Source organism: Bos grunniens, chromosome 7, assembly GCF_055505025.1.
Source record: "Bos grunniens cultivar Pamir isolate PY7600 chromosome 7, Bosgru_T2T1.0, whole genome shotgun sequence".
In the NCBI taxonomy this organism is placed as follows: Eukaryota; Metazoa; Chordata; class Mammalia; order Artiodactyla; family Bovidae; genus Bos; species Bos grunniens.
The window spans coordinates 27,235,966-27,251,224 of NC_141171.1; the positions used below are offsets into that span (position 1 = coordinate 27,235,966).

The 15,259-nt window shown below is 41.6% G+C and overlaps 1 long non-coding RNA gene across 1 annotated transcript; it reads left to right on the forward strand.

The window, feature by feature from the left end:
* The first annotated feature begins 1,375 nt into the window (after positions 1–1,375).
* On the forward strand, positions 1,376–6,016 carry LOC147368955 (uncharacterized). The gene is made up of 2 exons (XR_015166995.1): positions 1,376–1,459; positions 5,339–6,016. It is a non-coding gene; the product is annotated as an uncharacterized LOC147368955 (long non-coding RNA).
* The last annotated feature ends 9,243 nt before the right edge of the window (positions 6,017–15,259 follow it).

Genomic DNA, 15,259 nt, shown 5'->3' on the forward strand with positions numbered 1-15,259 from the left:
TTGCCCCAAATAAAACTTAACTCACAGCTCTCAAGTTGTACATCTTTTTTTAGTCGACAAGGATACCAGGCAAACCCAAACTGGAGGACACCCTGTACAGTAAATGACTAGAATCCTTCAAAAGTTTTATCATGAAAGGAAAGAAAGAATTTTTTTTCTGATTTAAAGAGCCTAAACAGACCTAGCAACTGAGAGCAATACATGATCTAGGATTTTCTGTCGCTCTAAAAGCCATTATTCAGGGACTTCCCTGGTGATCCAGTAGTTAAGAATCGGCCATGCAAGGCGGGGGAACTGGTTTCTATCCCTGGTTAGGGAAATAAGATCCAATGGCCACAGAGGAGCTAAGTTCACATGCTCCAATGACTGGGTCAACAAACTCCAAATAATGCCAAATAATGCCATGTGCTTAAACTAAAGACTGGAGGCAGTCACATTAAAATAAATAAGTAAATAAAAGCCATTATTCCAACAATTGGAAAGCTTTGAATAAGATCTGTAGATTCAGTCCGTTCTGTCGCTCACTTGTGTCCCACTCTTTGTGACCCCGTGAACTGCAGCATGCCAGGCTTCCCTGTCCATCACCAACTCCCTTAAACAACCGAAATTTATTTTCACAGTTCTGAAGACTGGAAGTCCAAAATCAAGGAGTTTGGTTTCTTTAAAGTCTGTCTCCCTGGCTTGCAGATGCAGAAAACAAACTTTTCTCCTGCTAAAATTGGTTACTTTTTATGACATAATTTCTAGGGTCCTATCATGTTAGAAAAAATTGGGGAAGAGGAAAAATAGGGTATGAACACAAGAGAGAAAATCCCTCTCTTCCATGTTTGGTTAAATAAATAGTGAAAATTTCTTTTCAGAATCTTTGTACCATTGATGCTTTGTAAGATCTTTATGAATTAAAAAAAAAAAAGATTAAAGAGGGTTCAGGATGGGGAGCATGTGTATATCTGAAATTAAAAAAAAGAAAAAAAAAATTCAGAGGTTGACAATGTTTTTAGTTTTATTTCATATGTATCTACCTTTTGGAATTGCTGTTAGCTGTTCTTGACACAATAAAAGGTATTTTAAAGAAATCTATGTGTAATATAATTTTTGTGTTAAGTGGTGTGATTTTTTTTTTTTTTTGACCTTTTTAAAAGGGAAGGTCTGAGCAATTCACGCACAGGGAGCTTGACAGTGTTCACTAGAAACAGTGAAGAGCAAAGGTGGAGCTACAGAAGAGCTGGGCAGGGCTGGCCTAGTGACACCACTGGCTGGTCTTCTGGTGCTGCTGGCCTCAGGGTCACGCTGGGGACAAGCACTTTTAACCCCCAGCTACAGTATGTGGATCCAATCCACTCATGAGAGCACTACTCAGGGAGGTGTGTCTAAAATGAATTGTCAGAGCGAGTGAGCAAGTGACCCAAGGCACGCACCAGGAGAGGTGGAGGGCCAAGGAAGTCAGATGCCAGAGAAGGTAAGAACAAGGAATGCATCCTGCACAGCAGAGGAACAAGAAACTCCTGGAGCAGTTTCAGAGACTTTAGCAATTGCCAAAAGGGGGGAAATTGTACATTCTACTAATAGAATGTTGCTTGGTCAGGCTGAATGCCTTGGAATATTCCAGAATAGAACACACAGGAAGAATAAGAAAGTTTAAACGAGGGTTTGGGGTCAATGTCACAAAGGGTTGGGTAGAATGGAGGAGAGGCAGGTGGCTCTGACAAACCAAATAAGAATTAGACTCAATTTCAGAGAGCCGATTGAATCAATAACTTTGATTAGTTTGAGATGCAGCATTTGTGTAGGTTTAAAGCTCTTGACTTCACTTTCACTTTTCACTTTCATGCACTGGAGAGGGAAATGGCAACCCACTCCAGTGTTCTTGCCTGGAGAATCCCAGGGACAGGGGAGCCTGGTGGGCTGCCATCTATGGAGTTGGACACGACTGAAGCGACTTAGCAGCAGCAGCAGCAAAGCTCTTGAACTTGGCTTGACAGCTGGTATTCATTAAAGAAGTGAGGCCATTGGATATTTGTCTTTAAAGTATAATTTTTTTTTCTTAAAAAATCTTTTAACTTTTCTTTGTCATCATTTTCGGTATTTTGTGACTAAAAGTTTTAAAAAGGAACTGACTTCTATTGTGTAACAGTACGTATCTATGTAAAATATTCTGTAAGAAGAGGTGCTGTTTTTGTTTTCTTAGCTTACATTCCCAAAGCTTTTCATGCCCCAAAGGGAGTGCCTGCTACACTGTTCAGAGGACACCCATGATTATTTGGTAAATGTATAAAGAAGGCAAGAACATCTGTAGGGCATGCCAAAACCTCCCAAGTGTCTGATATGTGTCAGACACTTACTTTCGGCAACTTAGAACTTGCATATTTCCATAATAAATAACATGATTCTGTTTGTTTCTCACCTGCTTAAAGAATGGTGAAACTGTCTACTCCCTCAAGTCAAACAAATCCAATCTCAGAAACAGATATACAGGAGTATCTTTTGATCACCTTAACAAAAGATAAATGTCATCAGAGAGATCAAATATCATCAAATGTATCCATTTGGTTGTGTTAGGGTGGCATTTACAGAAAAATCACTCAAACAGAGCCCACTTGTATAATCGGCCTGAGTCAAGAAATTGGACTTACTCTGCAAATATCTAAGGTCTACTACATAGATCATTACACTTACTATATCCAATGAAAGCTCTAGAAGAATATTTCTAGGTTTCACATTTCTAAATATTTGGAATATTTTAGTTAATTAAATCCACTTAGAATCAAAACCTTAGGATATTTAAAGGAAGTACCCAAAGGAGATAATAAAAACAGAGAAGTGTTGATTTAATGGTAGATTCATCAAAATTTTTAAAAAAGAGAGATTAATTCAAAATGTGCGACATATTCTTTTCTGTTCTATGAATGTCCAGAATGCCCAGAGAGGATTAGCAAACTGCAACTGGAACACATGATAATTGCAGTTATGGATTTTTCCCAAAGGGCTTATATTTTAAACATGGAGAAGCTGTAAACAGTCAGCAAGAACAAGACCAGGAGCTGACTGTGGCTCAGATCATGAACTCCTTATTGCAAAATTCAGACTAAAATTGAAGAAAGTAGGGAAAACCACTAGACCATTCAGGTATGACCTAAATCAAATCCCTTACAATTATACAGTAGAAGTGAGAAAGAGATTTAAGGGACTAGATCTGATAGACAGAGTGCCTGATGAACTATGGACGGAGGTTTGTGACACTGTACAGGAGACAGGGATCAAGACCATCCCCAAGAAAAAAAAATGTAAAAAAGCAAAATGGCAGTCTGAGGAGACCTTACAAATAGCTGTGAAAAGAAAAAAAGTGAAAAGCAAAGGAGAAAAGGAAAGATATAAGCACCTGAATGCAGAGTTCCAAAGAATAGCAAGGAGAGATAAGAAAGCCTTCCTTAGTGATCAATGCAAAGAAATAGAGGAAAACAACAGAATGGGAAAGACTAGAGATCTCTTCAAGAAAATTAGAGATACCAAGGGAACATTTCATGCAAAGATGGGCTCGACAAAGGATAGAAATGGTATGGACCTATAGAAGCAAAAGATATTAAGAAGAGGTGGCAAGAATACACAGAAGAACTGTACAAAAGGGATCTTCATGACCCAGATAATCATGATGGTGTGATCACTCACCTAGAGCCAGACATCCTGGAATGTGAAGGTAAGTGGGTCTTAGGAAGCATCACTATGAACAAAGCGAGTGGAGGTGATGGAATTCCAGTTGAGCTATTTCAAATCCTAAAAGATGATGCTATGAAAGTGCTGCACTCAATATGCCAGCAAATTTGGAAAACTCAGCAGTGGCCACAGGACTGGAAAAGGTCAGTTTTCATTCCAATCCCAAAGAAAGGCAATGCCAAAGAATGCTCAAACTACCGCACAACTGCACTCATCTCACCTGCTGGCAAAGTAATGCTCAAAATTCTCCAAGCCAGGCTTCAGCAGTACGTGAACCCTGAACTTCCAGATGTTCAAGCTGGTTTTAGAAAAGGCAGAGAAACCAGAGACCAAATTGCCAACATCCACTGGATCATGGAAAAAGCAAGAGAGTTCCAGAAAAACATCTATTTCTGCTTTATTGACTATGCCAAAGCCTTTGACTCTGTGGATCACAATAAACTGTGGAAAATTCTGAAAGAGATGGGAATACCAGACCACCTGACCTGCCTCCTGAGAAACCTATATGCAGGTCAGGAAGCAACAGTTAGAACTGGACATGGAACAACAGACTGGTTCCAAATAGAAAAAGGAGTACGTCAAGGCTGTATATTGTCACCCTGCTTCTTTTACTTATATGCAGAGTACATCATGAGAAACGCTGGACTGGAAGAAACACAAGCTGGAATCAAGATTTCCGGGAGAAATCTCAATAACCTCAGATATGCAGATGACACCACCCTTATGGCAGAAAGTGAAGAGGAATTCAAAAGCCTCTTGATGAAAGTGAAGTGGAGAGTGAAAACTTTGGCTTAAAACTCAACATTCAGAAAACTAAGATCATGGCCTCCGGTCTCATCACTTCATGGCAAATATACGGGGAAACAGTGGAAACAGTGGCTGACTTTATTTTGGGGTCTCCAAAATCACTGCAGATGGTGACTGCAGCTATGAAATTAAAAGATGCTTACTCCTTGGCAGGAAAATAATGACCAGCCTAGATAGTGTATTAAAAAGCAGAGACATAACTTTGCCAACAAAGGTCCATCTAGTCAAGGCTATGGTGTTTCCAGTAGTCATGTATGGATGTGAGAGTTGGACTATAAAGAAAGCTGAGCACCAAAGAATTGATGCTTTTGAACTGTGGTGTTGGAGAAGACTCTTGAGAGTCCCTTGGACATCAAGGAGATCCACCCAGTCCATCCTAAAGGAAATCAGTCCTGAATATTCACTGGAAGGAGTGATGCTTAAGCTGAAACTCCAAAATTTTGGCCACCTGATGTGAAAAGACCCTGATACGGGGAAAGATTGAAAGCGGGAGAAGAAGGGCACGACAGAGGACGAGATGGTTGGATAGCTCACCGACTCAATGGAAATGAGTTGAGTAAACTGCAGGAGTTGATGATGAACAGGGAGGTCTGGCGTGCTGCAGTCCATGGGGCCTCAAAGAGTCAGACACAACTGAGTGACTGAACTGAACTATATTTTAAAGAATCTACTTTTTAGAGTCAGATAGCAAGAGAATACTCATAGTTGGAGGTTAAATAAAATTTTTTCAGGAAAAAAACAATTATTCTAAGACCCATTTATTTTCTATTTAATAAGGTCAATTTTCTTTCTTTCTTTTTATTTTTCTGCTTTGCCATAGGACATATGGGATCTTAGTTCTCTGACATGGAATTGAACCTGAGACCCCTGCAGTGGAAGCATGGAGTCTTAACCACTGGACCTCATGGAGAAGTGCCAAGGTCAATTATCAAAAAGGCCAGTACACCACAACTTGAGAAGAGAATCTTTCTAGTACTCCAGCAGCAATCAATTGTCTCCCTGAACTTCCTTTTCACTGGAATTTATATCCCATTAGGGATGATATCTCAGCTGAGTAAATGCTTAGCACCACTCAGGCTGGAATCTCAACAGCCATAAACATTTCAAAAATACACATCCAAGCCAGCCTTGGCTAGGAGCCAAGACAATACAGTAATCCACTTGGACAGCTACGAGGGTGAAGCTGGGTCAGAGATAAGCAGCACCAGCTAAATGTTCTTAGTTTACCTCCCACCTGATGAGCCCAGACGCTGGCTGTGCGGCACAGGTGTCCTAGCTGTGCAGTCTAAGACTTCAAGACACCGTAACGCAACTTTTGTTCCTGCAACTACACTCATTTCTGACACATAACATTTCCCAAAGTGAATACATTTCCTAAATTCATGCACGGATACTGAAGTTAGCTGCTGAAATAAAATCCTCAGTGTTCTTCATTTTTAATTGTTATGTTTCTCCCATGTTGTATTTCATGTATTCAATAAACATTCATTGAAGGCTTCCTATGTGTTTTCTTCTTGGTTAAGCTGAACAGAACAAAGAGAGCTGCCAAGGTTTGCCCAGTTCAGTTTTCTTCCAAGTGAACAAACTCTCAGAGGGGACTGCAGTTTAGACTTGATATTTTTTGTGGCAGCTGCCAGTTTCAGGGAAGCAAAATATCATACATAGTCCACTGGTGACAGATGGAAGTCATGGCTTGAGTTCAAAAAAGAAATTGCAAGTTTATGGACCAACAACATACAAAAAGTGAATTACTTTAGTTACCCAATGCATAAGGTGTGAAATAGTAGTATAAAAGCATAATTTAGATAAGCCCTTTGCTGTTGCCAAAATACTTGTAGATTGGAAAATTTAAATACTGTGATTACGAAATAGGTTAACACCCTCTATACACTCCCTACCTCTAGTGTAGTAAGCAGCATGCTTTCCTTTGCAAGTGACAGAAACCAACTCAAAATTGTCTGAGGTTTGATCCCTGGTTCAGGAAAATCCCTTGGAAAAGGGAATGGCTACCCACTCCAATATTCTTGCCTGGAGAATCCCATGGACAGAGGAGCCTGTCAGGCTACAGTCCACAGGGTCATAAAGACTCAGACACGACTGAGTGACTAACACACACAGGAGAACTTACTGCCTTTTGTGTAACTGGTAAATTCAGGGTGTTCCGGGTGTGGCTGGTTTCAGGATGACAGACCCAGGGTCTCAGATGAAACTGTCAGATTTCTCAACTTTGTTTTTTTTAACCCTTCTGGACCTATTCTCTTCTATGCAGGTAGGCTTTTTTCCCACGCAGCAGGGAGATTATCAATGTTTCCTGGTTAATATCTTTCCCTGGGAATTCTCTGGCAGTCTAGTGGTTAAGACTTTGCCTTCCAAGGCAGGAAGTGCAGGTTGATCCCTGCTGGGGGACTAAGATCAGCCATGCCTTGTGGCTAAAAAACAAAAAAACCCATAAAAGAGAAACAATATTGTAACAAATTCAATAAAGACTTAAAAAGTGGTCCACATTAAAAAAATTTTTTTTAATTTTTTTTTTTTGCTCCCACCTCCATAACACAAAAAGCAAAGTTCTTTCCCCTCCAACTCCAAATGTAAAATCCCAGGAAGGATTTCCATTGGCCTGACTTGGGTTGCACGCCTTTGCTTACTAAGTGAAAATCGCTCAGTCATGTCTGACTCTTTGTGACCCCATGGACTGTAGCCCACCAGGCTCCTCTGGCCATGCAACTCTCCAGGCAAGAATATTGGAGTGGGTTGCCATTTCCTTCTCCAGGGGATCTTTCCAACCCAGGGATAGAACCCAGGTCTCTTAAATTGCACATGGATTCTTTATTGTCTGAGCTACCAGGGAAGCCCAGGATATTTGGATATTAGGAATGTATGGAGTGTTCTGTGCCCACTATGGAACAGGATCCTGGTTTAGTAGCTCCATCAAAATCACCCAATTACATTGCTGTTGGAGAGAACCTGCTCCCCAAAAGAAGAGCTTCATACACAGAACCAAAAGACATTCTGAAGAGTCCAACTTCAAATCTGCCCTTATCTTTTGGTTCAGCCATATTCCATTGAATGTTTGACTAATATGGTTATATTTGTGGCTCATTGGTTCTTGAACTTTGATGTACATCAGAAACATCTGGAGAGCTTGTTAAAACACAGATTACTGGGAACACATTGTTTCTGATTAAGCAGGTCTCTTTCTAAGTGATGTTGCTGGTCACAGGACCACACTTTGAGAACCTCTGTTTTGGAACTTCTTTGTTTAATTGTCAAAGAGATTTTTATCCAAATAAATACCATTCCTGGATATATTTTGCAGGTAAAATATCTCTAATTTTCAAGGAACATGTCATTCTGATACTGATTACCATTGTGGCCTTGGACAAGTTACTAAACCACTCTCCCAAATTTTTTTTGTGTAAAGTGGAAATAATATTACTTACTTCATATGGTTGCTGGAAAGATTAATTAATACATGTAACACACTTAGAAGTACATGGTGGACTTGCCTTGAGGCCCAGTGGTTAAGTCTCTGCAGGGAGTTTTTCCATTGCAGGAGGTGCAGATTCAGTCCCTGGTTGGAGAAGTTCTTCAGGCCATGTGGTGTGGCAAATTACATAAGTAAATCATTTAAAAAATAAAATTTTTAAAAAGTGCACAGTAAGTAATATATAAGTGTTTCCAAGTATTTAAACTGCTCCAGGGAATAGGGAGGGAAACCATGCAAAGTATTTTATGATGGAATCAAAAGATGAATATCAAATCCTGAAAAGGATTATGCATATCAATCTCACCTACAAATTAACCATGAAAATTATGAATAAAATATTAGCAAGTAGAATCCAGCTGTACATTAAGAGAACACAATATCACAACCAACTGGGTGCTATTCCAAAACTGGAAAAATAGTTCCATTATATTTATTAATATAGTTACTATAGTAATAGATTTGAAGCAAAAAAAAATCATATGGTTATTGCTAAGACTCAAAAGGTATTCAATATTGAGTCCTGGTGAAATTTTTAGTAAAGTCAGAATAGATGACTAGTAGACATCTGTCATTTCTATTTTTAGCTATCCAGCATCAGCTTTGTATTCTGGGGTATGGAGTTTGTGTGAATCTTGGTGGGACATGGGGTCCCACTAGGAAAACAAGGCACTGATTTTTCTGACCTTGGGAGCCACAGTGCAAGCACCAACCCTAACGTTGTCAACCAGAGACCCTCACCTGGGACTCTGAGTCACAAGTGGGTTATGCAGAGAAGTAGAGGTGAACAGAAGTATTTGATGGGACAATGTTTGGGATCAGCAGGGGCGGTAGATGCCTCTTGGGACAGAGGCATCTGCAGTCTGGCTTCCCAGCCTTTTTTTTTTTTTTTTTGAACTGATAAAATTTCATTTCATGCTTGAAAGATCAGTATTTTTGTGTCTTTTGAAGGTGGGAAAAGCATTCTTGGAAGAACAAACAGAATGCATTGGGTTTATTCCGATGACTCAAGGCATAAAGCCAGTAACAATGGGTAAATGCTATAGGAAGTCAAAGGAAATTGGCAAGACCAATTTCCGGCATTGGTCTTGACATTCAGACAAAGGCTGATTGATCTGCACCTTATAGGAATGTTGCAAAGATGATTCAAATATCAGATGGTACTCAGACCAGAAGAATTCATATGTGCAAACTGGAGATTTATTCCTGGATACTTCTCAGTCTGGGAATAAGTAAAACCCCATATTTTAAAAGAACTTCCAATTTTATGATGCCCAGTCTGTTTTATTCTTATGAGCTGAGTTTGAATCTTCAATTTCCCCAGAGATTCCATGGGTTATCAAAGAGGCATCCAATATTTTCTTCCACTAAGTTACCTAGATTCTGTTTGGGATTATGAAAACAAGAAGCCTGACTAGTCCAAGATAAATATCTTCTTGACTTTATAGTGTATATCTTATACCAAAACTCAACATTCTATTCAACAGTAACTTACCAGGAAACATTCTCATTATGGCCAGCAACACAGCAAGGTGATCTCTGTTCTCATCTGGCACAGGACTCTCTAGATTGTTTTAGGGATAAGGTGTCAGGGAACAGCCTTTACTTCACGAAAGTCTTGTGAACGAGTCATGGGCGACGCAAGCTGAGTGGCCAGTGCTGTGCTGTGCTTAGTCACTCAGTCATGTCCAACTCTTTACGACCACGGACTGTAGCCCATCAAGTGCCTCTGTCCATGGGATTCTCCAGGCAAGAATACTGGAGTGGGTTGCCATGCCCTCCTCTAGGAGATCTTCCCAATCCAGGGATCAAACCCAGGTCTCCCACATAGCAGGTGGATTCTTTACCCTCTGAGCCACCAGGGAAGCCCAGAGTGGCCACTAGGAGGCCTGAATCAAGTCAAGAAGAGCACACCACATATCAGGCCATGGCAGCTGCAGCAGAACTCGACAATATGTTTAACATATCTTAAAATGCTTAACAATCAGACCCTTATCTCAGTAGTTTACTTCTGGGGATTTGGCCTAAGAAATAACCAGTGCCAAGAACAAAGACGTGTGTGTGTAAAGGGAATAAAATTTCCACCTGGTCACAGTAGAGAACAAGCAGTCTGTCTTTTAATTAGGAAATTACTTTTCTTTTTCTTCTTCTCTTCTCCAACTCCTCTTTTCTCGACTTTCCTCTTCCTCCTCTTCTTTTTCATCTTCTTCCTCCCCTCCCTCCCTCCCACCCTTCCTTCCTTCCTTCCTTTTCCTCTCTCTCACCTTAAGAGGCCTTTTAGTATAAAACAGAAGGTCTTGGGCTACTCTGAATGGGATGAAAAGTGGAAGTGTTAGTTGGATCTGACTCTTTGTGACCTCATGAACTGTAGCCCACCAGGATCCTCTGTCCATGGGATTCTCCAGGCAAGAATATTGCAGTGGGTTGGGTAATCCAGAAGGCAAGGGAATTTGGAGACATTTCAATTACCTGTGTGCAAGAATATTTCAGGCACCATTATTTATACTCAGACACATCTACCTTCAGAACCACCTAAAATTCCAGATATCAATTCAGAATTTTCAAATTTCAGACAGTAAGTACTGTCTACTGTACCCCAGCTTGGAGAAATAGGAAGAGCTGATCCAGTTTCAGCTCTGGTCCCCTCATGGCCCATTTATTTTTTCTTCCTGCTCCCAGCTCTATTCTGGCTAAACAGGGCTGTGTGCACCTGTGAGACTATCTCATTCTCCTATTCAAGCTGTATCCACATACTTGCTCAACCCCCTGGACCAGGAGCAAGCACATCAGTGCTGTGGCCCATTCTTGGGAGAATGGACTAGGGACAGGGCCCAGTCAGCCAGGTCTTGAAAATGAACTTCTTGAGGCAATTTGGGCAGAGAATTCCAGAGCACGCAAAGCACACATGAAGGGGAATTGGGACAGGGAGTGACCTACCAGAGAGGTCTGGTTCAAGTACTGGATCAAATCCAAAAATGTTTTTGAAGATAATCTATCTTAAGCTTTGTTTCCCCTGTAAGTTCAGCAGTCTTGTTATGGATACAAGGATATTTGAATACAGGTAGATTAGTCCTGGGTGTTCTTTGGAAGGACTGATGCTAAAGCTGAAATTCCAGTACTTTGGCCACCTCATGCTGAGTTGACTCATTGGAAAAGACTCTGATGCTGGGAGGGATTGGGGGCAGGAGGAGAAGGGGATGACAGAGGATGAGATGGCTGGATGGCATCACCCACTCAATGGATGCGAGTTTGAGTGAACTCTGGGAGTTGGTGATGGACAGGGAGGCCTGGCGTGCTGCAGTTCATGGGGTCGCAAAGAGTTGGACACAACTGAGCAACTGAACTGAACTGATACTGAAGATAAGTCAGAAAAAATACAGTCCCTGAGATGTTAGTAAGAAAAAGGAGATAACTAGGTAATGTAGAGGATGCCCTCCTAAATTACTAATGTAAGTTTTTAGCAGAGAGCCTACTGTTCAGGCATTCTCAGATTGTACCTGGGAATCAGAATCAGGATTCCCAGCACAGTGGGTCTTCTCCAGAAGCACCTGTTTTAAAGCTAAAATTTATTTATTTTCTTAACCTTGCTTTTATGTGGGTCATTTAATTAATCATCACAGGTGCCCAGTGTGGTAGATGCTGTTATAATCTCTAATACAAGGATGAGGAAGCAGAGGCTCTGAGGCATAATGTGACTAGGATGTGAACTCAGGCAGACCAGTCTGAGAACCCCCAGTCCTAACCACTAAGCAGCAATTTCCCAGTTGGCTAATAAATCCAGAATAAATTTAACAACGAGTCATTTGGATAAAAGTGGCTCCCATTCTCCTAATTGGTTTGATAATGTAATATGGGAATTCTTGCCCTTTTACCAACCCTCTTCATGGAAATGCATCAAGTCTTTCCACATTTCCTGATTAATTTTCTCCTGGCAGCTGAGTGTAGTTTAAAGAGATTAAGTCTTGGGACATACAGATCAGAATTTAGGGGGTGGTTTCAGTCTAAAAGGTTGTTCAGTTGGGAGTTCAGGCGCTGTGACTGACCAGAGCGAGTACTGCTCCTCCTTAGCCATTGAAACTCCTTGCAGAACTGCCAACAGTGTGATAAGTGTCTGTGTTAGTGAACCGCAGCTTCAGTCATGTTGCTTTGGACACGATGAGCAATGGCATGTGATGGTAACAGATGTGAGTAGAGAGTTCTTTGATTACCTAGGTTTCAGCAGGGCTACCACTGCCCTCTGGTTACAGCAATAGCAGCATGGAGGTTCCTCCTACTCTAGGAAGCTAGATGTTGGTGTCTCCAAAGCTCAAGTGAGGGTGGCTATCTGAGTTTTGTTTAGTCTCTAGCAGTGAGACATGAACAAAGAGGACCGTCCCTTGAAATGAAGCGCTGAAACCCTGCATCAGGTCCATTTCACTAAGCAAGGTCATTTTAAGACCCCAATGTCCGCCAAGCAGTATGTAGCCTAAAGACATTTGCCCCAGTTGCTTTCCAGGAACTTGTGGAAAGTCAGCTGTGAACTAATGAGCTCATCAGCTCTTGATGAAAGTGAAAGAGGAGAGTGAAAATGTTGGCTTAAAACTCAACATTCAGGAAACTAAGGTCATGGCATCTGACCCATCACTTCATGGCAAATAGATGGGGAAACAATGGAAACAGTGACAGACTTTATTTTGGGGGGCTCCAAAATCACTGCAGATGGTGACTGCAGCCATGAAATTAAAAGACACTTGCTCCTTGGAAGAAAATGACCAACCTAGACAGCATATTCAAAAGCAGAGACATTTCTTTGCCAACAAAGGTCCATCTATTCAATGCTATTTTTCTAGTATTTATATACGGATGTGAGAGTTGGACTATAAAGAAAGCTGAGCACCAAAGAATTGATGCTTTTGAACTGTGGTGTTGAAGAAGACTCTTGAGAGTCCTTTGAACTGCAAAGAGATCCAACCAGTCCATTCTAAAGGAGATCAGTCCTGGGTGTTCATTGGAAGGACTGCTGTTGAAGGTGAAACTCCAATACTTTGGCCACCTGATGTGAAGAGCTGACTCACTGGAAAAACCCTGATGCTGGGAAAGATTGAAGGCGGGAGGAGAAGGGGACACAGAGGATGAGATCATTGGAAGGCATCAACGACTTGATGGACATGAGTTTGAGCAAGGTGGGAGGTGGTGATGGACAGGGAGGCCTGGCCTGCTGCAGTCCATCGGGTCGCAAAGAGTCTGACAAGATGGATTTGCTGAACTGAGCTGCTCAAGACTGGCTAGGATGTCAACCCTCCAACTGGGCATGCGCACATGTCGGCTCCATGACCTTTTGATGTCAGAGAGCCAAACCTCCGCCCTCAGAACGTGCTAAGTGCCTCCATTTTGAATTTGCGGAGGCCTGAAGCACAAGCTGGAATCAAGATTGCCGGGAGAAATAGCAATAACCTCAGATATGCAGATGACACCACTCTTATGGCAGAAAGTGAAGAGGAACCAAAAAGCCTCTTGATGAAAGTGAAAGTGGAGAGTGAAAAAGTTGGCTTAAAGCTCAACATTCAGAAAACCAAGATCTTGGCATCCAGTCCCATCACTTCATGGGAAATAGATGGGGAAACAGTGTCAGACTTTATTTTTCTGGGCTCCAAAATCACTGCAGATGGTGACTGCAGCCATGAAATTAAAAGACGCTTATTCTTTGGAAGGAAAGTTATGACCAACCTAGATAGCATGTTCAAAAGCAGAGACATAACTTTGCCAACAAAGGTCCATCTAGTCAAGGCTATGGTTTTTCCTGTGGTCATGTATGGATGTGAGAGTTGGACTGTGGAGAAGGCTGAGTGCCAAAGAATTGATGCTTTTGAACTGTGGTGTTGGAGAAGACTCTTGAGAGTCCCTTGGACTGCAAGGAGATCCAACCAGTACATTCTGAAGGAGATCAGCCCTGGGATTTCTTTGGAAGGAATGATGCTAAAGCTGCAACTCTAGTACTTTGGCCACCTCATGCGAAGAGTTGACTCATTGGAAAAGACTCTGATGCTGGGAGGGATTGGGGGCAGGAAGAGAAGGGGACGACAGAGGATGAGATGGCTGGATGGCATCGCTGACTCTATGGACGTGAGTCTGAGTGAACTCCGGGAGTTGGTGATGGACAGGGAGGCCTGGCGTGCTGCGATTCATGGGGTCGCAAAGAGTCGGACATGACTGAGTAACTGAACTGAACTGAACTGAAGATGAGTTACACCTCTGCAGGAAGATATTACACCCCTTTTCCCAGTCACCGTTCCCCACATTCCCCTTGCCTCACAGACTGCTGCTGTATTTTTATCCCATAAGTACCCCATCTCCATGTCTTCAGAGAGGCTAATGTGAGACTTTTTTCTCTTCTCCTTGCTTGACTGCCTTGTGAATAAGGCCTCTATTTGCTTCACATTTTTGCGTTGCAGCAAACTGCTTGCTTGCTGGGCATCAAGCAAAACAAACTTGTTTCAGTAACAGTACTTTGAGAGGGCCCCAAATATAATGGAATTGGAGGAGACATGGGGGTGGAGGAGTAGAAACTGAACTTGCAGCTGTATACCTGAAACTAATAGAACATTGGAAATCAACTGTACTCTAATACATTTTTTTTTAATTCAACTTGCCGATAATCTGAGGATATGTGCAGGTGGGAAGCATTGCTTCTACCCCAAATCATATGTAACCTCAGTTACATTTTGAAGAGAATTGGGCATTTATTCTGTTGCGCTGAGGTCCTGAAATCTATATTTTGGACTTTGGAGATAACTTTAAAGATTGTCTCATTTAACAACACACCCAGCATTAAAAACTTCTTGCCAGGAGTTGTCCGGCCTGTATCAACTGAGCTCTTAAGACTGGAACTCACTCTTTTCTGAAGCACCTCATTCTGTGTTTGAAAACATTAATAAAGTAGTATCTTGAAAATTAAGCCTGAATTTCTGTAATGTTCACTCTTGGGTTCTATAACCTGAGGCAGTAAGGGCTAAGTTTAATCCGTCCTCTACAAAACACCAAAGTAAAGTCAGTCAGCCTGAGACATCACTTTTCAAAGCTGAGACACTCAGAATTGTTTGTGCAACTGTTTCTTGTGTGACATGTGTTGAGCCCTTCGTGCTCCTAATTTCCCTGAGTATTTTGTGGTTGTCTCTTTTCCTTATAAGACCTGACGTCCAGAATTGAAAGTTATGTTTTTGGAGTAGAGAGAGCAACTGTCGTCTCTGCTTTTCTCTTAGTGCAGACCAACATCATTGC